This window comes from Lissotriton vulgaris, unplaced genomic scaffold (genome assembly GCF_964263255.1).
Source record: "Lissotriton vulgaris unplaced genomic scaffold, aLisVul1.2 SCAFFOLD_225, whole genome shotgun sequence".
In the NCBI taxonomy this organism is placed as follows: Eukaryota; Metazoa; Chordata; class Amphibia; order Caudata; family Salamandridae; genus Lissotriton; species Lissotriton vulgaris.
Genome location: NW_028252812.1, coordinates 1,877,890 through 1,903,114, shown reverse-complemented (window position 1 = coordinate 1,903,114; position 25,225 = coordinate 1,877,890).

Genomic DNA, 25,225 nt, shown 5'->3' with positions numbered 1-25,225 from the left:
CCAGTAACAGGATATTTTTAGCCTCCTCCACTTTAACGCATGCTCAGAAATGCCCGGTAGGATCTGCAGCTGTTACTGATTAGTTTCACATAGGAATGTGTTCACTACGTTCTGAAAACTGTTAGCTCCTCCCACTTGGTTCAACAAAGAGAACTTATATGTCCATATTAGGTATTTTTGTGTGCTCACAGGAGCCAAGACTGCCCCTTTCATTTATGCTTACTGTGTAAGTCTGAAATGTATTTAAGGCGCCAGCCTTCTGAATTCCTCAGACTGTCTCATTCATTTGCCACGGCTTTTGGGCGACGCAGCCTCACCTCATATGAGTGTAATAAAATATGTCCTTTGATATTCCAGATTTCTGTGTCCACATTCTTACTGCTTTTAAAGGACTCCAAGAGAATCAGGTTTTTGAATACCACACAGGGTGGAAAAGGGCGTTTTGGCCTAGTTGCAGACAGCATTTTGGCACAATTTAAACTGAGGCCTAGCAGTATCGCATGTTTTTGGGGGGCTGCTTGGGGGGTTCTAGATTTTTGGGGTGGGTTAAGGCACCCGAGGGCACAGCTGGGAAGGTCTAATTTTGATAGCAAGTGGTTTGAAGAAAATCCTTGGTGGAAAAGGGGGTTTGGACCTGGTTGCAGACAGCGTTTTGGCACGATTTAAACTGAGGCCTAGCAGTATTGCATGTTTTACGGGGGCTGCTTGGGGGGGTTCTAGATTTTTGGGGGTGGGTTGACGGGTCTGGGGGCACTGCTGGGAAGGTCTAATGTTGATTGCAAGTGGTTTGAAGAAAATCCACGGTGGAAAAGGGGGGTTTGGGCCTAGTTGCAGACAGCATTTTGGCACAATTTAAACTGAGGCCTAGCAGTATCGCATGTTTTTGGGGGGCTGCTTGGGGGGGTTCTAGATTTTTGGGGTGGGTTTAGGCATCTGGGGGCACAGCTGGGAGGGTCTAATATTGATAGCAAGTGGTTTGAAGAAAATCCATGGTGGAAAAGGGGGGTTTTGGGCCTAGTTGCAGAGAGCGTTTTGGCACAATTGAAACTTAGGTCTAGCAGTATCGCATGTTTTCGGAGGGCTACTTGGGGGGGGTTCTAGATTTTTGGGGGTGGGTTGAGGGGTCTGAGGCCACTGCTGGGAAGGTCTAATTTTGATTGCAAGTGGTTTGAAGAAAATCCATGGTAGAAAAAGGGGGTTTGGGCCTAGTTGCAGACAGCGTTTTGGCACGATTTAAACTGAGGCCTAGCAAAAGCGCATGTTTTTGGGGGGCTACTTGGGGGGGTTCTAGATTTTTGGGGATGGGTTGAGGGGTCTGAGGGCACTGCTGGGAAGGTCTAATTTTGATTGCAAGGGGTTTGAAGAAAATCCATTGTATAAAAGGGGGTTTTGGGCCTACTTTCAGACAGCGTTTTGGCACGATTTAAACTGAGGCCTAGCAGTAGCGCATGTTTTTGGGGGGCTGCTTGGGGGGGGTTATAGATTTTTGGGGGTGGGTTGAGGGGTCTGGGGGCACTGCTGGGAAGATAAAATTTTGATTTCAAGTGGTTTGAAAAAATCCATGGTGGAAAACGGGGGTTTGGGCCTAGTTGCAGAGAGCGTTGTGGCACAATTGAAACTTAGGCCTAGCAGTATCGCATGTATTCGGGGGGCTGCTTGGGGGGGGTTCTAGATTTTTTGGGGTTGGGTTGAGGGGTCTGGGGGCACTGCTGGGAAGGTCTAATTTTGATTGCAAGTGGTTTGAAGAAAATCCATGGTGGAAAAGGGGGTTTGGGCCTAGTTGCAAACAGCATTTTGGCACGATTTAAACTGAGGAAAGGAGTCTTCCGAGCCTGTGACGATTGTTAAGTTTTCCAAGGATCGAGGGATATTCCCATGTTAGCAGTACCCGGTGACCTTGTCGAAACCTGAGCAGCCGGTATGAGTAGTTTGGCTGTCTCCTGCATTTTACAGAACTAGTGTCCATAAGAGTGAAGTGGCAGCAATTGAGTGCAGCCCTGATGAAACTGCTTAACGTAACATAGCAGGGAAACATGTCGGCACTGGCAGTAGGTAATGGTATGCATGATTAGCTACCAGCCTTTTTAGCATTCAAGAGCACACGATCACCGCCCTATGAATAAAATTGGTTAAGGGACTGGTGTGCTGTGTGTGTTTTTGAGCACTCTGTTATTTGTGTTTGTTTGTCACTAGCAGATTTTTCTGCACTTCACCATTTGTCACTTTATATGTTGTTTGTTTTGGACACATCTTTTCTTTCCTCTCACTTTTCTTTGAGAAGCAAGTGACCACCGATGATGAGACAGGGGCCTGTCTGGAAATTGCATACCAGTTACCCCGATGGTGGTGTTCCCGTGAGGGGTCATTTGCTTCTCGCACATATTTTCTCTCTATTATGAGGAACGTCTAATTTTTGTGGTGGACGTATGTGACCAACCTGAGTTGGCTCATTGTGAGTGGGTGTTCTGAGGTGTTGCCCGGGAGAACAGGTGTTTTAATTTGAGCAGAGCAAAAGTGCATTACCTCCTTATAAAGTTTATAAGAGTGTAGTGGGGAGAAGGTTTCCAATATACACCCCCTTGTTTGTCACTATTATAGTAGCACGCGATTGGATTGGGTCTTTATTTTGAAATACGATTTAAACTGAGGCCTAGCAGTATCGCATGTTTTTAGGGTGCTGCTTGGGGGGGTTCTAGATTTTTGGGGGTGGGTTGAGGCATCTGGGGGCACTGCTGGGAAGGTCTAATTTTGATTGCAAGTGGTTTGAAGAAAATCCTTGGTGGAAAAGGGGGTCTTGAGCCTAGTTGCAGACAGCGTTTTGGCACGATTTAAACTGAGGCCTAGCAGTATCGCATGTTTTGTTTTTGCGGGGCTGCTTGGGGGGTTCTAGATATTTGGGGGTGGTTTGAGGGGTCTGGGGGCACTGCTGGGATTGTCTAATTTTGATTGCAAGTGGTTTGAAGAAAATCCATGGTGGAAAAGGGGGGTTGGGCCTAGTTGCACAGAGCGTTTTGGCACAAATGAAACTTAGGTCTAGCAGTATCGCATGTTTTTGGGGGCTGCTTGGGGGGGTTCTTGATCTTTGAGGGTGGGTTGAGGGGTCTGGGGGTACTGCTGGGAAGGTCTAATTTTGATTGCAAGTGGTTTGAAGAATATCCAGGGTGGAAAGGTTTTTTTTGCAGTATTGCATGTTTTTGGGGGATACTTGGGGGGGTTCTAGATTTTTGGGGGTGGGTTGAGGGGTCTGGGGACACTGCTGGGAAGGTCTAATTTTGTTTGCAAGTGGTTTGAAGAAAATCCATGGTAGAAAAGGGGGGTTTGGGCCTAGTTGCAGACAGCGTTTTGGCACGATTTAAACTGAGGCCTAGCAGTAGCGCATGTTTTTGGGGGGCTACTTGGGGGGGTTCTAGATTTTTGGGGATGGGTTGAGGGGTCTGAGGGCACTGCTGGGAAGGTCTAATTTTGATTGCAAGGGGTTTGAAGAAAATCCATCGTATAAAAGGGGGTTTTGGGCCTACTTGCAGACAGCGTTTTTGCACGATTTAAACTGAGGCCTAGCAGTAGCGCATGTTTTTGGGGGGCTGCTTGGGGGGGGGGTTATAGATTTTTGGGGGTGGGTTGAGGGGTCTGGGGGCACTGCTGGGAAGATAAAATTTTGATTTCAAGTGGTTTGAAAAAATCCATGGTGGAAAACGGGGGTTTGGGCCTAGTTGCAGAGAGCGTTGTGGCACAATTGAAACTTAGGCCTAGCAGTATCGCATGTATTTGGGGGGCTGCTTGGGGGGGGGTTCTAGATTTTTGGGGTTGGGTTGAGGGGTCTGGGGGCACTGCTGGGAAGGTCTAATTTTGATTGCAAGTGGTTTGAAGAAAATCCATGGTGGAAAAGGGGGTTTGGGCCTAGTTGCAAACAGCATTTTGGCACGATTTAAACTGAGGAAAGGAGTCTTCCGAGCCTGTGACGATTGTTAAGTTTTCCAAGGATCGATGGATATTCCCATGTTAGCAGTACCCGGTGACCTTGTCGAAACCTGAGCAGCCGGTATGAGTAGTTTGGCTGTCTTCTGCATTTTACAGAACTAGTGTCCATAAGAGTGAAGTGGCAGCAATTGAGTGCAGCCCTGATGAAACTGCTTAACGTAACATAGCAGTGAAACATGTCGGCACTGGCAGTAGGTAATGGTATGCATGATTAGCTACCAGCCTTTTAAGCATTCAAGAGCACACGATCACCGACCGCCCTATGAATAAAATTGGTTAAGGGACTGGTGTGCTGTGTGTGTTTTTAAGCACTCTGTTATTTGTGTTTGTTTGTCACTAGCAGATTTTTCTGCACTTCACCATTTGTCACTTTATATGTTGTTTGTTTTGGACACATCTTTTCTTTCCTCTCACTTTTCTTTGAGAAGCAAGTGACCACATTGATGAGACAGGGGCCTGTCTGGAAATTGCATACCAGTTACCCCGATGGTGGTGTTCCCGTGAGGGATCATTTGCTTCTCGCACATATTTTCTCTCTATTATGAGGAACGTCTAATTTTTGTGGTGGACGTATGTGACCAACCTGAGTTGGCTCATTGTGAGTGGGTGTTCTGAGGTGTTGCCCGGGAGAACAGGTGTTTTAATTTGAGCGGAGCAAAAGTGCATTACCTCCTTATAAAGTTTATAAGAGTGTAGTGGGGAGAAGGTTTCCAATATACACCCCCTTGTTTGTCACTATTGTAGTAGCACGCGATTGGATTGGGTCTTTATTTTGAAATACGATTTAAACTGAGGCCTAGCAGTATCGCATGTTTTTGCGGGGCTGCTTGGGGGGTTCTAGATATTTGGGTGTGGTTTGAGGGGTCTGGGGGCACTGCTGGGATTGTCTAATTTTGATTGCAAGTGGTTTGAAGAAAATCCATGGTGGAAAAGGGGGGTTGGGCCTAGTTGCACAGAGCGTTTTGGCACAAATGAAACTTAGGTCTAGCAGTATCGCATGTTTTTGGGGGCTTTTTGGGGGGGTTCTTGATCTTTGAGGGTGGGTTGAGGGGTCTGGGGGTACTGCTGGGAAGGTCTAATTTTGATTGCAAGTGGTTTGAAGAATATCCATGGTGGAAAGGTTTTTTTTTGCAGTATTGCATGTTTTTGGGGGCTAATTGGGGGGGTTCTAGATTTTTGGGGGTGGGTTGAGGGGTCTTGGAACACTGCTGGGAAGGTCTAATTTTGATTGCAAGTGGTTTGAAGAAAATCCATGGTAGAAAAGGGGGGTTTGGGCCTAGTTGCAGACAGTGTTTTGGCACAATTGAAACTTAGGCCTAGCAGTATCTCATGTATTTGGGGGGCTGCTTGGGCTGCTTGGGGGGGATATAGATTTTTGGGGGTGGGCTGAGGGGTCTGGGGGCACTGCTGGGAAGATAAAATGTTGATTGCAAGTGGTTTGAAGAAAATCCATGGTGGAAAAGGGGGTTTGGGCCTAGTTGCAGACAGCGTTTTGGCACGATTTAAACTGAGGCCTAGCAGTATCGCATGTTTTTGGGGGGCTGCTTGGGGGGTTCTAGATTTTTGGGGGTGGTTTGAGGGGTCTGGGGGCACTGCTGGGAAGGTCTAATTTTGATTGCAAGTGGTTTGAAGAAAATCCATGATGGAAAAGCGGGGTGTGGGCCTAGTTGCAGAGAGCGTTTTGGCACAAATAAAACTTAGGCCTAGCAGTATCGCATTTATTTGGGGGGCTGCTTGGGTGGGTTCTAGATTTTTGGGGTTGGGTTGAGGGGTCTGGGGGCACTGCTGGGAAGGTCTTATTTTGATTGCCAGTGGTTTGAAGAAAATCCATGGTGGAAAAGGGGTTTTGGGCCTAGTTGCAGACAGCGTTTTGGCACGATTTAAACTGAGGCCTGGCAGTATCGCATGTTTTTGGGGGGCTGCTTGGGGGGTTCTAGATTTTTGGGGGTGGTTTGAGGGATCTGGGGGCACTGCTGGGAAGGCCTACTTTTGATTGCAAGATTTTTGAAGAAAATCCATGGTGGAAAAGGGGGTTTGGGCCTAGTTGCAGACAGCGTTTTGGCACGATTTAAACTGAGGCCTAGCAGTATCGCATGTTTTTTGGGGGCTGCTTGGAGGGGGTTCTAGGTGTTTGGGGGTGGGTTGAGGGGTCTGGGGGCACTGCTGGGAAGGTCTAATATTGATTGCAAGTGGTTTGAAGAAAATCCATGGTGGAAAAGCGGGGTTTCGGCCTAGTTGCAGAGAGCGTTTTGGCACAATTGAAACTTAGGCCTAGTAGTATCGCATTTATTTGGGGGGCTGCTTGGGTGGGTTCTAGATTTTTGGGGTAGGGTTGAGGGGTCTGGGGGCACTGCTGGGAAGGTCTAATTTTGATTGCCAGTGGTTTGAAGAAAATCCATGGTGGAAAAGGGGATTTGGGCCTAGTTGCAGACAGCGTTTTGGCACGATTTAAACTGAGGCCTAGCAGTATCGCATGTTTTTGGGGGGCTGCTTGGGGGGTTCTAGATTTTTGGTGGTGGTTTGAGGGGTCTGGGGGCACTGCTGGGAAGGCCTACTTTTGATTGCAAGATTTTTGAAGAAAATCCATGGTGGAAAAGGGGGTTTGGGCCTAGTTGCAGACAGCGTTTTGGCACAATTTAAACTGAGGCCTAGCAGTATCGCATGTTTTTTGGGGGCTGCTTGGAGGGGGTTCTAGATGTTTGGGGGTGGGTTGAGGGGTCTGGGGGCACTGCTGGGAAGGTCTAATTTTGATTGCAAGTGGTTTGAAGAAAATCCATGGTGGAAAAGTTTTTTTTTAACAGTATCGCATATTTTTGTGGGGCTGCTTGGGGGGGTTCTAGATTTTTGGGGGTGGTTGGAGGGGTCTGGGGCACTGCTGTGAAGGTCTAATTTTGATTGCAAGTGGTTTGAATACAATCAATGGTGGAAAAGGGGGGGTTGGGCCTAGTTGCAGAGAGCGTTTTCGCACAATTGAAACTTAGGGCTAGCAGTATCGCATGTATTTGGGCGGCTGCTTGGGGGGTTCTAGATTTTTGGGGTTGGGTTGAGGGGTCAGGGGGCACTGCTGGGAAGGTCTTATTTTGATTGCAAGTGGTTTGAAGAAAATCCATGGTGGAAAAGGGGGTTTAGGCCTAATTGCAGACAGCGTTTTGGCACGATTTAAACTGATGCCTAGCAGTATCGCATGTTTTTGGGGGGCTGCTTGAGAGGGTTCTAGATTTTTGGGTGTGGGTTGAGGGGTCTGGGTGCACTGCCCGGAAGGTATAATTTTGATTGCAAGTGGTTTGAAGACAATCAATGGTGGAAAAGGGGGGGGTTGGGCCTAGTTGTAGAGAGCGTTTTCGCACAATTGAAACTTAGGCCTAGCAGTATCGCATGTATTTGGGGGGCTGCTTGGGGGGTTCTAGATTTTTGGGGTTGGGTTGAGGGTTCTGGGTCCACTGCTGGGAAGGTCTAATTTTGATTGCAAGTGGTTTGAAGAAAATCCATGGTGGAAAAGTATTTTTTTAGCAGTATTGCATGTTTTTGGGGGGCTGCTTGGGGGGGTTCTAGATTTTTGGGGTGGGTTAAGGCATCTGGGGGCACTGCTGGGAAGGTCTAATGTTGATAGCAAGTGGTTTGAAGAAAATCCTTGGTGGAAAAGGGGGGTTTGGGCCTAGTTGCAGACCGCGTTTTGGCACGATTTAAACTGAGGCCTAGCAGTATCGCATGTTTTTGGGGGGCTGCTTGGGGGGGTTCTATATTTTAGGGGGTGGGTTGACAGGTCTGGGGGCACTGCTGGGAGGGACTAATTTTGATTGCAAGTGGTTTGAAGAAAATCCACGGTGAAAAAGGAGGGTTAGGCTTAGTTGCAGACAGCATTTTGGCACAATTTAAACTGAGGCCTAGCAGTATCGCATGTTTTTGGGGGGCTGCTTGGGGGGTTCTAGATTTTTGGGATGGGTTAAGGCATCTGGGGGCACAGCTGGGAAGGTCTAATTTTGATAGCGAGTGGTTTGAAGAAAATCCTTGGTGGAAAAGGGGGGGTTTGGGCCTAGTTGCAGACAGCGTTTTGGCACGATATAACTGAGGCCTAGCAGTTTCGCATGTTTTTGCGGGCTGCTTGGGGGGGTTCTACATTTTGGGGGGTGGCTTGAGGGGTCTGGGGGCACTGCTGGGAAGGTCTAATTTTGATTGCACATGGTTTGAAGAAAATCCATGGTGGAAAAGTGGGGTTTGGGCCTAGTTGCTGAGAGCGTTTTGGCACAATTGAAACTTAGGTCCAGCAGTATCGCATGTTTTTGGGGGGCTACTTGGGGGGTTCTAGATTTTTGGTGGTGGGTTGAGGGGTCTGAGGGCACTGCTGGGAAGGTCTAATTTTGATTGCAAGTGGTTTGAAGAAAATCCATGTATTTGGGGGGCTACTTGGGGGGGTTCTAGATGTGTGGGGGTGAGTTGAGGGGTCTGAGGGCACTGCTGGGAAGGTCTAATTTTGATTGCAAGTGGTTTGAAGAAAATCCATGGTAGAAAAGGGGGGTTTAGGCCTACTTGCAGACAGCGTTTTGGCACGATTTAAACTGAGGCCTAGCAGTAGAGCATGTTTTTGGGGGGCTGCTTGGGGGGGTTATAGATTTTGGGGGTGCGTTGAGGGGTCTGGGGGCACTGCTGGGAAGATAAAAGTTTGATTGCAAGTGGTTTGAAAAAATCCATGGTGGAAAACGGGGGTTTGGGCCTAGTTGCAGAGAGCGTTGTGGCACAATTGAAACTTAGGCCTAGCAGTATCGCATGTATTTGGGGGGCTGCTTGGGGGGTTCTCGATTTTTGGGGTTGGGTTGAGGGGTCTGGGGGCACTGCTGGGAAGGTCTAATTTTGATTGCAAGTGGTTTGAAGTAAATCCATGGTGGAAAAGGGGGTTTGGGCCTAGTTGCAAATAGCGTTTTGGCACGATTTAAACTGAGGCCTAGCAGTATCGCATGTTTTGGGGGGCTGCTTGTGGGGTTCTAGATTTTTGGGTGTGGGTTGAGGGGTCTGGGGGCACTGCTGGGAAGGTCTAATTTTTTTTTTGAAAATCTTTATTAACATGAAGGCATAATAGGCATTTATTATGGTACAATCAAATTTTTGGTTCTGCTTTTTCGCACATTCACATCCTTGTAAGGTCTAGTATTTTTGATATAGGCGTAGTCCCTGTTTTAGGAAACCCACACAACCCCTATATGCACTCCCGTGTATTCTAATTGCATTCATCGTATTTCGTCAAATTTTCTCCCGCTACGTGCTGTCCAACATGAACATTCCCTTTGCAATTTGAAGTAAACAACTCCCCTTCCCCCCCGAACATGAGTCACCACTGCCAATATGCTCTCACCCACTCTACCAATCAGCAATTCTCCTTGCCCCCTTGTCACCGCTTAGTCAAGTTGTTGCAAAACAGTTCTGCAACCGGCCCGCTGTGGCCACCATCCCCATTCTCATCTCTTACTCATCCTCCTCCTCGGAGTCCAGGTCGTCACCTTCTGGCAAAGGGTCACAAATCTACCCCCTATACACATTCCAAGCTGCCCACACCTTGTTCCATTTGCGGGGTGCCACCCGAAGGACGTACACCGCCCTTTCTGTAACCATCAGGATGTCCATGTTTTTAGCCCATCTGTTCGCGGTGGGTAGTTCTGGAGCCCCCCACTTCTGTGCAATATCCCGCTTAGCCACTGTCATGGCCAGTGTTACCCAAATCAGTCCATACCTATCCAGGTCATTGGGGTCCCAGATATTTAAAAGGCATTTGCGTGGTTCTGGCAAAACGGAAATCTTAAGTGCCTGAGAAATTGTGTGCATTATTTGCCTCCAGAACTCTCGTATCTGTGGGCAGTCCCATAACGTGCGAAATAGTGTTCCCTCCTCCCCGCAGCCCCTCAAGCAAAAGGGATGGGATGCTCTATGTATTCTATGGAGTAGCGTCCTGGCGTAATAGATGCGGTGTAAGATTTTGAGTTGTACCAGCCTGAACTTAGTCGAAATCCCGACCTCTCTTGGGGAGGCCAACGCCTCATTCCATTCTGATTCATCCACCTCTCCTATCTCTCCCTCCCATTTTTCTTTAAGTTTCAGTGTGGGGTCCTTCAGGTTATTGGCCAGTTTTTTGTATGTGAGGGAGGTCGCTCTCTGGAGCATGAAGTCTGTTAGCAGTCTATCTTCTAACGGTGAGGAGTCCGGTAGTGTAGTGTCCGTTTGAATCGCCCGGAGCAATGCGTGTCTAATTTGTACGTATCTAAATGTTTCCGTGGGTCTGAGGCCATATTGCTGCTGGAGTTGTGGAAATGTCATTACCGTGCCCTTGTCCCAGAGGTCCCCCACCGTGGAAATGCCTATGGAGTCCCATTGCGCAAATCCCTTACACCCTCTAAGGTTTCCTAGTGTTTTTGTGTCCCATAACGGTGTCATTTTGGTGATTCTCCCTCCCCAGCCTAGCCGTGCCTGTGCTATGTGCCATAGGGCCGCTGTGTGTTGCGTCGGACCGAGCAGACGTTTAAGTTGTGACTTATTATACAGTACTGAGAGCATGCAGTCTGTCCCAAGCTGCGACCAGTCTGCCCGATATGCTGGGTCTTCTCTCGGGGTGTGGATCCATTGATTAATTACTTTAAGCTGGGCTGCCCAGTAATAAAGCTGAATGTTGGGCAGCGCAATCCCTCCCTCATACCAACTTTTTACCAATTTGTCGTATGCTATACGTGCCGGGCCATTATTCCAGAGCAGGTTGGAGACTAACGCTACGATTTGTTTGAAATATCGTGGTGGGACAAGATGCGGGGAGTTTTCCAATACATACAGGAACCTGGGGAGTGCCATCATTTTATACAAGGCCGCCCTCCCCAGCAGGGTCAGGGGCAAGGTCGCCCAGTGTTTAACGTCTGCACGTAGGCGATCTATAGGCGGTTTTAAGTTGTTTGTAAAAAAATCTGCCTCATTACGTGTGATAACAATACCTAGGTATTTAAAGGAGGTCGTCGATGTAGCCAGGGGACAGTCATCATGTAGCCTCGGTATCGGGCCCTTCAGTGTATATATCACCGATTTCGACCAGTTCAGGGTATATCCCGACGACTTCCCGTGCATGTTGCAGAGCTCCAGCAGGGCTGGGATTCCGTCGTCAGGTGCAGTCATGTAAATGAGCATGTCGCCCGCATATAGGGAGATTTTGTCCTCCCATCCCTCCTCCCATTTAATGCCCCTAAACAAGGGCGTTGTCCTGATCTGGGTTGCCAAGGGCTCAAGCACTAGTGCAAAGAGCAAGGGCGACAAGGGGCAACCCTGTCTAGTCCCCCTACTTAACTGGAACTTTGGTGATATGTGGCCGTTGGCCACTACTTGTGCTACCGGTTTAGCATAAAGCAATCGTACCCAAGCTATATATTTTGGCCCAAAGCCCATACGTGCAAGTACCTCAAAGAGATATTCCCATTCGACTAGGTCGAAAGCCATTTTGGCGTCGAGGGAGAGAATTACAGCCTTCTCCGAGAGGAGGTGCGAACGTGCCATCACCCCGTGAACTCTCTGGAGATTCAGTGCCGTGCTTCGGTGTGGCATAAAGCCTGATTGGTCAGGGTGGATCAGGGTGTGCAGGTGTGGCATCAAGCGGTTTGCCAGAAGTTTAGCCAGCACCTTGGCCTCAATATTAAGCAATGATATCGGGCGATATGAGGTACATTCAGTTGGAGGTCTTCCTGGCTTTGGTATAGCCACTATCGTGGCCGTGCGTTGGTCCAGCGGCAACTCCGCCTTGTCCCTATTCTCCAAATACATGTCCAGCAGGGGTCTACTGAGCTCCGAAGCCATGGACTTATACCATTCCATGGGTACCCCATTAGGGCCTAGCGCTTTGCCCGACTGTAGTGCCTGAATTGCCAGCTGAATTTCCTCCTCTGATGGATCGACTTCCAGGGCTTGCATATCTTCTTGTGTTATGCTGGGGATGGCAATGTCCGTCAGTGATGTTGTTGCCATTTGTGCTGTGACTACATGTTCTGGGGTGTATATTTTTTGAAAATGATTAGCCAAGGCGCCTACTATTTCCTCTGGGTGTGTCAGTTCCTGACCGTCGTCAGTGTGCAGTCTCTGTATGCCTTTTGCACCTCCCCCTCTCCTATCCAACCACGCTAGCATTTTCCCCACTTTATCCCCCACATCATAAATTCTATGTTTAGTGTTTGCGATGTAACCCCGCTCTGTCGTCTTCAGGTGGGCCTGGTAATGTTGTTGCCGAAGTAATAGTGTGTGGGTTGTGGCTGGGGAGGGGTTTGTCGTATGTGCCGTGTTTGCGTCGTTGAGAGCTAGTTCTAACTCTGTGAGTTCTCGCCGGGAATACCGCTTGTGCCCCGTTATTGCCGCTATAGCAGCACCCCGGAGGACTGTTTTGTATGCTTCCCACAAGACTGATGGTGAGGCTACCGTTCCAGCGTTCTCAGCAAAGTATTGCGTTGTCACTAGTTTAAGTTTCTTCCGAATCTTCGGGACTTTTAAATAATTTGGGTATATTGGGTAGATCCTTGCGCATTTCTTTTCTCTGGTGGTAAGAGATAGAACAATTGGTGAATGGTCAGATACGCCTCTAGGCAGGATGTCCACTTTATCCACAGACCCCAGTCCCATCCCCAGAAACAAAAAGTAATCTATGCGAGACAGGCTATTATGGACGGCGGAGTAAAAAGTGTACTGAGTAGCCGCGGGGTGCAGATGTCGCCATACGTCTACAATGCCCAGGGCTTCTAAGAAATCAGGGAGTGATGCTGTCCCTCTTGATCGGGCTCTGGTGGGAAAGGTGTCAACCACTGGATCCAGTATTGCATTTAGGTCCCCCCCTATAATCGTATCCCCTTCAGGGAGGTCCAGGAGGAACTTGCCTAGTGCAGGTAATGCTACGGAGTGTAATGCCGGGGGGATATATACAGATACCACATTGAGGGGTCTGCCTTCCCACTGGCCATGCACGGCAGCGAAGTGACCCTGGTCATCCGCCGCGCGGTGTGTTATGATAAAGGGTGACGTCTTTTTCATTAGTATCCCTGTCCCCCTGGAACCGGAAGTGAATTCTGCATGTATTGCCATTGCATAGCCGCGCCTATCAAGCGCCTTACATGTTATCCCTGCAAGGTGGGTTTCTTGTAGTAGGACTAGATCCGGGCTCTGTCGCTTAATGGCCTGTAGGACCAAGCCTCTTTTAATTTTGTCCCCCAGGCCTCTGACATTCCAGGTTAGCATGCGCAGATGGGGCACCCCCACAGTCACACGGGAACCCTCAGCGGGCGTAGCATAAAGTGGTCGGGCCATTTATTTGGTGTGATAGTGGTGCGTGTAATGCGTCTATAGGCTCAGTGCCTATGTTACATTCCGTAACAATGGGCAGGAGTATGCCGATACCTGGGGTGAAACTATATCTTGTGGGCTGAGTGATGACTATGAACAGAAACATGAACGTAAACAAGAAAACTTTATCCCCGACCCCCCCTCCCTGCATCCCTGCTCCACGGACAAACGCCCGCCCGTTTCCCCAACATTGCAGAGTGCTTTAGTCCTTCCCCAACTATCTTACTTGCTCGTGGGGTTGGCGAGTCCCTTACGGGCACTGACTGTGCCCACCCTACTCAGCTACATCAGGTCCAAGGTCCATCGCGTCACACTCAGTCTGTCACATATGTGGTCAATCTTCAGACCGGAGCCGTTTGCCCAGAGTCAAGTGGGTCCTGTGCAATGTCAGATTCTGCATCTTCCGCGCCTTCTTGACGAGGCGAGTGGGCGGTCTGACTGTTCATTCGCTCACTATTACGATGAGTAGGCTGATCCCGACGTGAACGGTGTTGCTGTCCCGCCTGTCTCCAGCCATCCAGCCAGTCTTGTGCCGCTTCTGGCGTTTCAAAAAACCATGCCTTTCCATCGGCCACTATTCGCAATTTAGCAGGAAACAGCATGGAGTACGGCAGTTCTCTGTTCCGTAGCGCTTTTTTCACCTCCGTGAATGATTTGCAGCGTCTGGCCACCTCCGCCGTGTAGTCCGGGAAGAAGGCTAAGGTTGCATTTTGAATCTTAACAGGTGGTGAGATCTTGCTGCTTGCAGGATTGCATCCCTGTCCCTAAAATTGAAAAGTCTGGCCAGCACAGGCCTTGGTGCTGCCCCTGACTTGGGTGGTCCGCCCGGCACCCTGTGCGCTCTCTCCACTGAAAAGAAGCGGGACAGTCCTTTGGGACGCAGTTTGTTCTTAATGAGATCCTCAATGTAGAGGTCCATCGCCCCCTTCCCCTCCGTCTCCGGAAGTCCAAGATGCGCACATTGATTCTTCGTGAGCGCCCTTCTTGGTCGTCCAGCTTGTCTTGCAGGAGCTTGGTGACTTTCTGCATACATTCCATGGCTACCTGTAGGTCCGATGTATCCTCTACAAGAGATTTTGTGACCACCTCCACCTGGGACACTCTTTCAGTCATTTTTTGGAAGTCCGCTCGCAGCAGCGTAACTTCAGAGGAGATGGCGCCCACCATGGTTTTGACCTCTGAGAGGGTTCTCATAATGCCCTCCAGCGTTACTTTCTTAGTCCCTTCCGCGTCTTGTGTAGGACCCGTGGAGTTATGCCCTGTGTTTTGCGACTGACCGTGTTGGCTGTAGGCAAATTTATCCAACTTGGCCTGCGTGGATCCCCTCCTAGTTCCTTTGCCCACCATGGTTCCGGGGCTCGTGGAAGCCGGCGCCGTCCCCCGCTGTGCCGTGATCAGAGCTCCGTGACTTTCCGTGGCTCGTGCTTACTAGTCAGGGAGCAGTAGGTCAGTGCGCGCCCCGTGACCCCGAGTGTCCGGCAAAGCTCTTTTTCTTGCCTCCTTTAGAGGCCACACAGGTTGTACTCCTGGCGTGTGACGCACCAGTACCAGGGAGCTGTCGGGCCGCCACCGATCGGCAGGCCACCGAGGTGGCTGTGGCGTGTGTGGTGTTCTGTCCCACTGTAGTCCGTGCCTCGTGCTCTGCGTCGTTGCCTGTCAATGATTCCGCCCTGAGCAGGGACGGCTCCGGTAGCCTCTACGCTGGGTCTTCCAGGCCGGTCCAGGCCAGCCGCTACACCGGTAGGCGGGTTGTCCTTCTAGGCGCCTGCAGCACCTCCAATGAGCCAGGTAGGCTGGTAATAGTCCTGGTCCGGTCGGGTCCCCACCCGGGTGTCCCCTGCTTGGAGTTCGATTACTGTGTCCCCACTGTGCCAGGGTTGCTGACGCTTTCGTGTCCGTATGCGAGCCCTGTGACTCTCGGCGTGGTTTCACTATGTTTCACTGTCCCCGGGGGTACCCGCATTCATCATCTCTGGCCGGGGCCCGGTATGTCCGCCCACTCCGTCTCCGAGGGTAATTGAGGTTGTCCCCTACCCGTCGCGGCCGCGTGTAGTCCACCGCGGCCGCCCCGTGCAGTTCGTTGGTTCCCCGGGGGGGGGGGGTCACAGCTGCGCAGTGCGTCCTCGGCCGCACCGGCCCTCGCTCGCGCCCGTTATCTCCGCCACTCCTCCTAAAGCTGTGCGTAGATGCCTGTAGGTGTACCTGTGGGCGATGTCTCCGTGTGGAGTCCCAGGCGGCAGTTCCGTTTCTCAGGGCGGGTGCCGGGAAGCGCCTCCTCAGCTAAGCCGGCCCGGACTCACTTCCGCCGGGGCCAGCGAAGTACGCAATGCCGATGCTTCCTTCCTGCGCACAGGCCCAAGTGCGCTCGTGTGTAATCAGGGGCGCTCCGCTCCTCAGTTTTTCCAGAAAGTAGGCCTGGTGATACCGCTTCGGTCCCGGACCCGATTGCCCTCAGGAGCTCTCACGCTATGCTGCCGCCATGCTTGGCTGCTAGCCACGCCCCCGGGAAGGTCTAATTTTGATTGCAAGTGGTTTGAAGAAAATCCATGGTGGAAAAAGGGGGTTTGGGACTAGTTGCAGACAGCGTTTTGGCACGATTTAAACTGAGGCCTAGCAGTATCGCATGTTTTTGCGGGGCTGCTTGGGGGGTTCTAGATTTTTGGGGGTGGGTTGAGGGGTCTGGGGGCACTGCTGGGAAGGTCTAATTTTGATTGCAAGTGGTTTGAAGAAAATCCATGGTGGAAAAGGGGTTTTGGGCCTAGTTGCACAGAGCGTTTTGGCACAATTGAAACTTAGGTCTAGCAGTATCGCATGTTTTTGGGGGGCTGCTTGGGGGGGTTCTTGATCTTTGAGGGTGGGTTGAGGGGTCTGGGCGTACTGCTGCGAAGGTCTAATTTTGATTGCAAGTGGTTTGAAGAATATCCACGGTGGAAAGGTTTTTTGGGCCTAGTTGCACAGAGCGTTTTGGCACAATTGAAACTTAGTTCTAGCAGTATCGCATGTTTTTGGGGGGCTGCTTGGGGGGTTCTAGATTTTTGGGGGGTGGGTTGAGGGGTCTGGGGACACTGCTGGGAAGGTCTAATTTTGATTGCAAGTGGTTTGAAGAAAATCCATGGGTTTGTGCCTAGTTGCATACAGCGTTTTGGCACAATTGAAACTTAGGCCTAGCAGTATTGCATGTATTTGGGGGGCTGCTTGGGGGGGTTCTAGATTTTTGGGGGTGGGTTCAGGGGTCTGGGGGCACGGCTGGGAAGGTAAAATGTTGATTGCAAGTGGTTTTAAGAAAATCCATGGTGGAAAAGTGGGTTTGGGCCTAGTTGCAGACAGCGTTTTGGCACGATTTAAACTGAGGCCTAGCAGTATCGCATGTTTTTGGGGGGCTGCTTGGGGGGGGTTCTAGATTTTTGGGGGTGGTTTGAGGGGTCTGGGGGCACTGCTGGGAAGGAGGTCTAATTTTGATTGCAAGTGGTTTGAAGAAAATCCAGGGTGGAAAAAGGTGGTCTGGGCCTAGTTGCAGACAGCGTTTTGGCACAATTTAAACTGAGGCCTAGCAGTATCGTAAGTTTTCGCTGGGCTGCTTCGGGGGTTCTAGATTAATGGGGGTGGGTTGAGGGGCCTGGGGCACTGCTGGCAAGGTCTAATTTTGATTACAAGTGGTTTGAAGAAAATCCATGGTGGGAAAGGGGAGTTTGGGCCTAGTTGCAGAGAGAGTTTTGGCGCAATTGAAACTTAGGTCTAGCAGTATCGCATGTTTTTGGGGGGCTGCATGGGGGGGTTCTTGATCTTTGGGGGTGGGTTGAGGGGTCTGAGGGCACTGCTGGGAAGGTCTAATTTTGATTGCAAGTGGTTTGAAGAAAATCCATGGTAGAAAAGGAGGATTTGGGCCTAGTTGCAGACAGCGTTTTGGCACAATTTAAACTGAGGTCTAGCAGTATCGCATGATTTTGGGGGGCTGCTTGTGGGGGTTCTAGATTTTTGGGGGTGGGTTGAGGGGTCCGTGGGCACTGCTGGGAAGGTCTAATTTTGATTGCAAGTGGTTTGAAAAAACTCCATGGTGGATTATACTTTTAGTAGTATTGCATGTTTTTGGGGGGCTGTTTGGGGTGTTCTAGATTTTTGGGGGTAGGTTGAGGGGCCTGGGGGCAATGTTGGGAAGGTCTAATTTTGATTGCAAGTGGTTTGAAGAAAATTCATGGTAAAAAGGGGGGTTTGGGCCTAGTTGCAGACAGCGTTTTGGCACGATTTAAACTGAGGCCTAGCAGTATCGCATGTTTTTGGGGGGCTGCTTGGGGGTGGGTTGACGGGTCCGGGGGCACTGCTGGGAAGGTCTAATTTTGATTGCAAGTGGTTTGAAGAAAATCCACGGTGGAAAAGGGGGGTTTGGGCCTAGTTGCAGACAGCATTTTGGCACAATTTAAACTGAGGCCTAGCAGTATCGCATGATTTTGGGGGGCTGCTTGGGGGGTTCTAGATTTTTGGGGTGGGTTAAGGCATCTGGGGGCCCAGCTGGGAAGGTCTAATTTTGATAGCAAGTGGTTTGAAGAAAATCCTTGGTGGAAAAGGGGGGTTTGGGCCTAGTTACAGACAGCGTTTTGGCACGATTTAAACTGAGGCCTAGAAGTATCGCATGTTTTTACAGGGCTGCTTGGGGGGGTTCTACATTTTTCGGGGTGGGTTGAGGGGTCTGGGGGCACTGCTGGGAAGGTCTAACTTTGATTGCAAGTGGTTTGAAGAAAATCCATCGTGGAAAAGGGGGGTTTGGGCCTAGTTGCAGAGAGCGTTTTGGCACGATTTAAACTGAGGCCTAGCAGTATCGCGTGTATTTGCGGGGCTGCTTGGGGGGGTTCTAGATTTTTGGGGGTGGGTTGACGGGTCTGGGGGTACTGCTGGGAAGGTCTAATTTTGATTGCAAGTGGTTTGAAGAAAATCCATGGTGGAAAAGGGGGGTTTGGGCCTAGTTGCACACAGCATTTTGGCACAATTTGTAATGAGGCCTAGCAGTATCGCATGTTTTTGGGGGGCTGCTTGGGGGGTTCTAGGTTTTTGGGGTGGGTTAAGGCATCTGGGGTCACAGCTGGGAATGTCTAATTTTGATAGCAAGTGGTTTGAAGAAAATCCTTGTTGGAAAAGGGGGGTTTGGGCCTAGTTGCAGACAGCGTTTTGGCACGATTTAAACTGAGGCCTAGCAGTATCGCATGTTTTTGGGGGGCTGCTTGCGGGGGTTCTAGATTTTTGGGGGTGGGTTGACGGGTCTGGGGGCACTGCTGGGAAGGTCTAATGTTGATTGCAAGTGGTTTGAAGAAAATCCATGGTGGAAAAGGGGGATTTGGGCCTAGTTGCTGAGAGCGTTTTGGCACAATTGAAACTTAGGTCTAGCAGTATCGCATGTTTTTGGGGGGCTACTTGGGGGGGTATAGATTTTTGAGGGTGGGTTGAGGGTTCTGAGGGCACTGCTGGGAAGGTCTAATTTTGATTTCAAGTGGTTTGAAGAAAATCCATGGTAGAAAAGGGGGGTTTGGGCCTAGTTTCAGAGAGCGTTTTGGCACAATTGAAACTTAGGTCTAGCAGTATCGCATGTTTTTGGGAGGCTACTTAGGTGGGTTCTAGATTTTTGGGGGTGGGTTGAGGGGTCTGAGGGCACTGCTGGGAAGGTCTAATTTTGATTGCAAGTGGTCTGAAGAAAATCCATGGTGAAAAAGGGGGGGTTGGGCCTAGTTGCATAGAGTGTTTTGGCACGATTTGAACTGAGGCCTAGCAGTATCGCATGTTTTTAGGGGGCTGTTTGAGGGGGTTCCAGATTTTTGGGCGTGGGTTGAGGGGTCTGTGGGCACTGCTGGGAAGGTCTAATTTTCATTGCAAGTGGTCTGAAGAAAATCCATGGTGAAAAAGGGGGGGTTGGGCCTAGTTGCATAGAGTGTTTTGGCACGATTTGAACTGAGGCCTAGCAGTATTGCATGTTTTTGGGGGTCTGCTTGGGGGTTCTAGATTTTTGGGGGTGGTTTGAGGGGTCTGGGGGCACTGCTGGGAAGGTCTAATTTTGATTGCAAGTGGTTTGAAGAAAATCCATGGTGGAAAAGGGTGGTTTGGGCCTAGTTGCAGAGAGCGTTTTGGCACAATTGAAACTTAGGTCTAGCAGTATTGCATGTTTTTGGGAGGCTACTTGGGGGGGTTCTAGATTTTTGGGGGTGGGTTGACGGGTCTGGGGGCACTGCTGGGAAGGTCTAATTTTGATTGCAAGTGGTTTGAAGAAAATCTACGGTGGAAAAGGGGGGTTTGGGCCTAGTTGCAGACAGCATTTTGGCACAATTTAAACTGAGGCCTAGCAGTATCGCATGTTTTTGGGGGGCTGCTTGGGGGGTTCTAGATTTTTGGGGTGGGTTAAGGCATCTGGGGTACAGCTGGGAAAGTCTAATTTTGATAGCAAGTGGTTTGAAGAAAATCCTTGGTGGAAAAGGGGGGTTTGGGCGTAGTTGCAGACAGAGTTTTGGCACGATTTAAACTGAGGCCTAGCAGTAGCTCATGTTTTTGGGGGGCTGCTTGGGGGGGTTATAGATTTTTGGGGGTGGGCTGAGGGGTCTGGGGGCACTGCTTGGAAGGTCTAATTTTGATTGCAAGTGGTTTGAAGAAAATCCATGGTGGAAAAGGGTGGTTTGGGCCTAGTTGCAGAGAGCGTTTTGGCACAATTGAAACTTAGGTCTAGCAGTATTGCATGTTTTTGGGAGGCTACTTGGGGGGGTTCTAGATTTTTGGGGGTGGGTTGACGGGTCTGGGGGCACTGCTGGGAAGGTCTAATTTTGATTGCAAGTGGTTTGAAGAAAATCCACGGTGAAAAAGGGGGGTTGGGCCTAGTTGCAGACAGCATTTTGGCACAATTTAAACTGAGGCCTAGCAGTATTGCATGTTTTTGGGGGGCTGCTTGGGGGGTTCTAGATTTTTGGGGTGGGTTAAGGCATCTGGGGTCACAGCTGGGAAGGTCTAATTTTGATAGCAAGTGGTTTGAAGAAAATCCTTGGTGGAAAAGGGGGGTTTGGGCCTAGTTGCAGACAGCATTTTTGGCACGATTTAAACTGAGGCCTAGCAGTATCGCATGTTTTTGCTCGGCTGCTTGGGGGGGTTCTACATTTTTGGGGGTGGCTTGAGGGGTCTGGGGGCAATGCTGGGAAGGTCTAATTTTGATGGCACATGGTTTGAAGAAAATCCATGGTGGAAAAGGGGGGTTTGGGCCTAGTTGCAGAGAGCGTTTTGGCACAATTGAAACTTAGGTCCAGCAGTATCGCATGTTTTTGGGGGGCTACTTGGGGGGAGTTCTAGATTTTTGGGGGTGGGTTGAGGGGTCTGAGGGCGCTGCTGGGAAGGTCTAATTTTGATTGCAAGTGGTTTGAAGAAAATCCATGATAGAAAAGGGGGGTTTGGGCCTAGTTGCAGACAGCGTTTTGGCACAATTTAAACAGAGGCCTAGCAGTATCGCATGTTTTTAGGGGGCTGCTTGGGGGGGTTCTCGATTTTTGGGGGTGGGTTGAGGGGTCTGAGTGCGCTGCTGGGAAGGTCTAATTTTGATTGCAAGTGGTTTGAAGAAAATCCATGATAGAAAAGGGGGGTTTGGGCCTAGTTGCAGACAGCGTTTTGGCACAATTTAAACTGAGGCCTAGCAGTATTGCATGTTTTTGGGGGTCTTTTTGGGGTGTTCTAAATTTTTGGGGGTAGGTTGAGGGGTCTGGGGGCACTGCTGGGAAGGTCTAATTTTGATTGCAAGTGGTTTGAAGAAAATCCGAGGTGGAAAAGGGGGGTTTGGGCCTAGTTGCAGACAGCATTTTGGCACAATTTAAACTGACGCCTAGCAGTATCGCATGTTTTTGGGGGGCTGCTTGATGGGTTCTAGATTTTTGGGGTGGGTTAAGGCATCTGGGGCACAGCTGGGAAAGTCTAATTTTGATTGCAAGTGGTTTGAAGAAAATCCATGATAGAAAAGGGGGGTTTGGGCATAGTTGCAGACAGCGTTTTGGCACAATTTAAACTGAGGCCTAGCAGTATCGCATGTTTTTAGGGGGCTGCTTGGGGGGGTTCTCGATTTTTGGGGGTGGGTTGAGGGGTCTGAGAGCGCTGCTGGGAAGGTCTAATTTTGATTGCAAGTGGTTTGAAGACAATCCATTGTAGAAAAGGGAGGTTTGGGCCTAGTTGCAGACAGCGTTTTGGCGCGATTTAAACTGAGGCCTAGCAGTATCGCATGTTTTTGGGGGGCTGCTTGGGGGGGTTCTAGATTTTTGGGGGTGGGTTGACGGGTCTGTGGGCGCTGCTGGGAAAGTCTAATTTTGATTGCAAGTGGTTTGAAGAAAATCCGAGGTGGAAAAGGGGGGTTTGGGCCTAGTTGCAGACAGCATTTTGGCACAATTTAAACTGACGCCTAGCAGTATCGCATGTTTTTGGGGGGCTGCTTGATGGGTTCTAGATTTTTGGGGTGGGTTAAGGCATCTGGGGCACAGCTGGGAAAGTCTAATTTTGATAGCAAGTGGTTTGAAGAAAATCCTTGGTGGAAAAGGGGGGTTTGGGCGTAGTTGCAGACAGAGTTTTGGCACGATTTAAACTGAGGCCTAGCAGTAGCTCATGTTTTTGGGGGGCTGCTTGGGGGGTTATAGATTTTTGGGGGTGGGTTGAGGGGTCTGGGGGCACTGCTAGGAAGGTCTAATTTTGATTGCAAGTGGTTTGAAGAAAATCCATGGTGGAAAAGGGGGGTTTGGGCCTAGTTGCAGAGAGCGTTTTGGCACAATTGAAACTTAGGTCTAGCAGTATTGCATGTTTTTGGGAGGCTACTTAGGGGGGGTTCTAGATTTTTGGGGGTGGGTTTGAGGGGTCTGAGGGCACTGCTGGGAAGGTCTAATTTTGATTGCAAGTGGTTTGAAGAAAATCCATGGTAGAAAAGGGGGGTTTGGGCCTACTTGCAGACAGCGTTTTGGCACGATTTAAACTGAGGCCTAGCAGTAGCGCATGTTTTTGTGGGGCTGCTTGGGGGGGTTATAGATTTTGGGGGTGGGTTGAGGGGTCTGGCGTCACTGCTGGGAAGATAAAAGTTTGATTGCAAGTGGTTTGAAAAAATCGATGGTGGAAAACGGGGGTTTGGGCCTAGTTGCAGAGAGAGTTGTGGCACAATTGAAACTTAGGCCTAGCAGTATTGCATGTATTTGGGGGGCTGCTTTGGGGGGTTCTCGATTTTTGGGGTTGGGTTGAGGGGTCTGGGGGCACTGCTGGGAAGGTCTAATTTTGATTGCAATTGGTTTGAAGAAAATCCATGGTGGAAAAAGGGGTTTGGGCCTAGTTGCAGACAACAATTTGGCACGATTTAAACTGAGGCCTAGCAGTATCGCATGGCTTTGCGGGGCTGCTTGGGGGGTTCTAGATTTTTGGGGGTGGGTTGAGGGGTCTGGGGGAACTGGTGGGAAGGTCTAATTTTGATTGCAAGTGGTTTGAAGAAAATCCATGGTGGAAAAGGGGGGTTTGGGCCTAGTTGCACAGAGCGTTTTGGCACAATTGAAACTTAGGTCTAGCAGTATCGCATGTTTTTGGGGGGCTGCTTGGGGGGGGTTCTTGATCTTTGAGGGTGGGTTGAGGGGTCTGGGGGCACTGCTGGGAAGGTCTAATTTTGATTGCAAGTGGTTTGAAGAAAATCCATGGTGGAAAAGGGGGGTTTGGGCCTAGTTGCATAGAGCGTTTTGGCACGATTTGAACTGAGGCCTAGCAGTATTGCATGTTTTTGGGGGTCTGCTTGGGGGTTCTAAATTTTTGGGGGTGGTTTGAGGGGTCTGGGGGCACTGCTGGGAAGGTCTACGTTTGATTGCAAGTGGTTTGAAGAAAATCAATGGTGGAAATGTTGTTTTTTTAGCAGTATCACATGTTTTTGGCGGGCTCCTTGGGGGTTCTAGATTTTTTGGGGTGGGTTGAGGGGTCTGGGGGCACTGCTGGGAAGGTCTAATTTTGAATGCAAGTGGTTTGAAAAAAATCCATGGTGCAAAAGGGGGTTTGGGCCTAGTTGCAGACAGCGTTTTGGCACGTTTTAAACTGAGGACTAGCAGTATCGCATGTTTTTGGGGGGCTGCTTGGGGGGGTTCTAGATGTTTGGGGGTCGGTTGAGGGGTCTTGGGGCACTGCTGGGAAGGTCTAATTTTGATTGCAAGTTGTTTGAAGAAAATCCATGCTGGAAAACTCTTTTTTAGCAGTATTGCATGTTTTGGGGGGGGTTTTGGGGGTGTTCTCGATTTTTGGGGGTGGGTTGAGGGGTCTGGGGCACTGCTGGGAAGGTCAAATTTTGATTGCAAGTGGTTTGAAGAAAGTCCATGGTGGAAAAGGGGGGTTTGGGCCTATTTGCAGACAGCGTTTTGGCACGATTTAAACTGAGGACTAGCAGTATCGCATGTTTTTGGGGGGCTGCTTGGGTGGGTTCTAGATTTTTGGGGTTGGGTTGAGGGGTCTGGGGGCACTGCTGGGAAGGTCTAATTTTGATTGCAAGTGGTTTGAAGAAAATCCTTGGTGGAAAAGGGGGGTTTGGGCCAAGTTGCAGACAGCGTTTTGGCACGATTTAAACTGAGGCCTAGCAGTATTGCATGTTTTTGCGGGCCTGCTTTGGGGGTTCTAGATGTTTGGGGGTGGGTTGAGGGGTCTGGGGGCACTGCTGGGAAGGTCTAATTTTGATTGCAAGTGGTTTGAAGAAAATCCATGGTGGAAAAGGGGGGTTTGGGCCTAGTTGCAGAGAGCGTTTTGGCACAATTGAAACTTAGGCCTAGCAGTATTGCATGTATTTGGGGGGCTGCTCGGGGGGGTTCTAGATTTTTGGGGGTGGGTTGATGGGTCTGGGGGCACTGCTGGGAAGGTCTAAATTTGATTGCAAGTGGTTTCAGGAAAATCCATGGTGGAAAAGTTTTTTTTTAGCAATATTGCATGTTTTTGGGGGGCTGTTTGGGGGTGTTCTCGATTTTTGGGGGTGGATTGAGGGGTCTGGGGGCACTGCTGGGAAGGTCTAATTTAGATTGCAAGTGGTTTGAAGAAAGTCCATGGTGGAAAAGGGGGTTTTTGGCCTAGTTGCAGACAGAGTTTTGGCACGTTTTAAACTGAGGACTAGCAGTATCGCATGTTTTTGGGGGGCTGCTTGGGGGGGTTCTAGATGTTTGGGGGTCGTTGAGGGGTCTGGGGGCACTCTTGATTGCAAGTGGTTTAAAGAAAATCCTTGGTGGAAAAATGGGGTTTGGGCCAAGTTGCAGACAGCGTTTTGGCGCGATTTAAACTGAGGCCTAGCAGTATTGCATGTTTTTGCGGGCCTGCTTGGGGGGTTCTAGATTTTTGGGGGTGGGTTGAGGGGTCTGGGGGCACTGCTGGGAAGGTCTAATTTTGATTGCAAGTGGTTTGAAGAATATCCAGGGTGGAAATGTTTTTTTTAGCAGTATTGCATGTATTTTGGGGGCTGCTTGGGGGGGTTCTAGATTTTTGGGGGTGGTTTGAGGGGTCTGGGGGCACTGCTGGGAAGGTCTAATTTTGATTGCAAGTGGTTTCAGGAAAATCCATGGTGGAAAAGTTTTTTTTTAGCAATATTGCATGTTTTTGGGGGGCTGTTTGGGGGTGTTCTCGATTTTTGGGGGTGGATTGAGGGGTCTGGGGGCACTGCTGGGAAGGTCTAATTTAGATTGCAAGTGGTTTGAAGAAAGTCCATGGTGGAAAAGGGGGTTTTTGGCCTAGTTGCAGACAGAGTTTTGGCACGTTTTAAACTGAGGACTAGCAGTATCGCATGTTTTTGGGGGGCTGCTTGGGGGGGTTCTAGATGTTTGGGGGTCGTTGAGGGGTCTGGGGGCACTCTTGATTGCAAGTGGTTTGAAGAAAATCCTTGGTGGAAAAATGGGGTTTGGGCCAAGTTGCAGACAGCGTT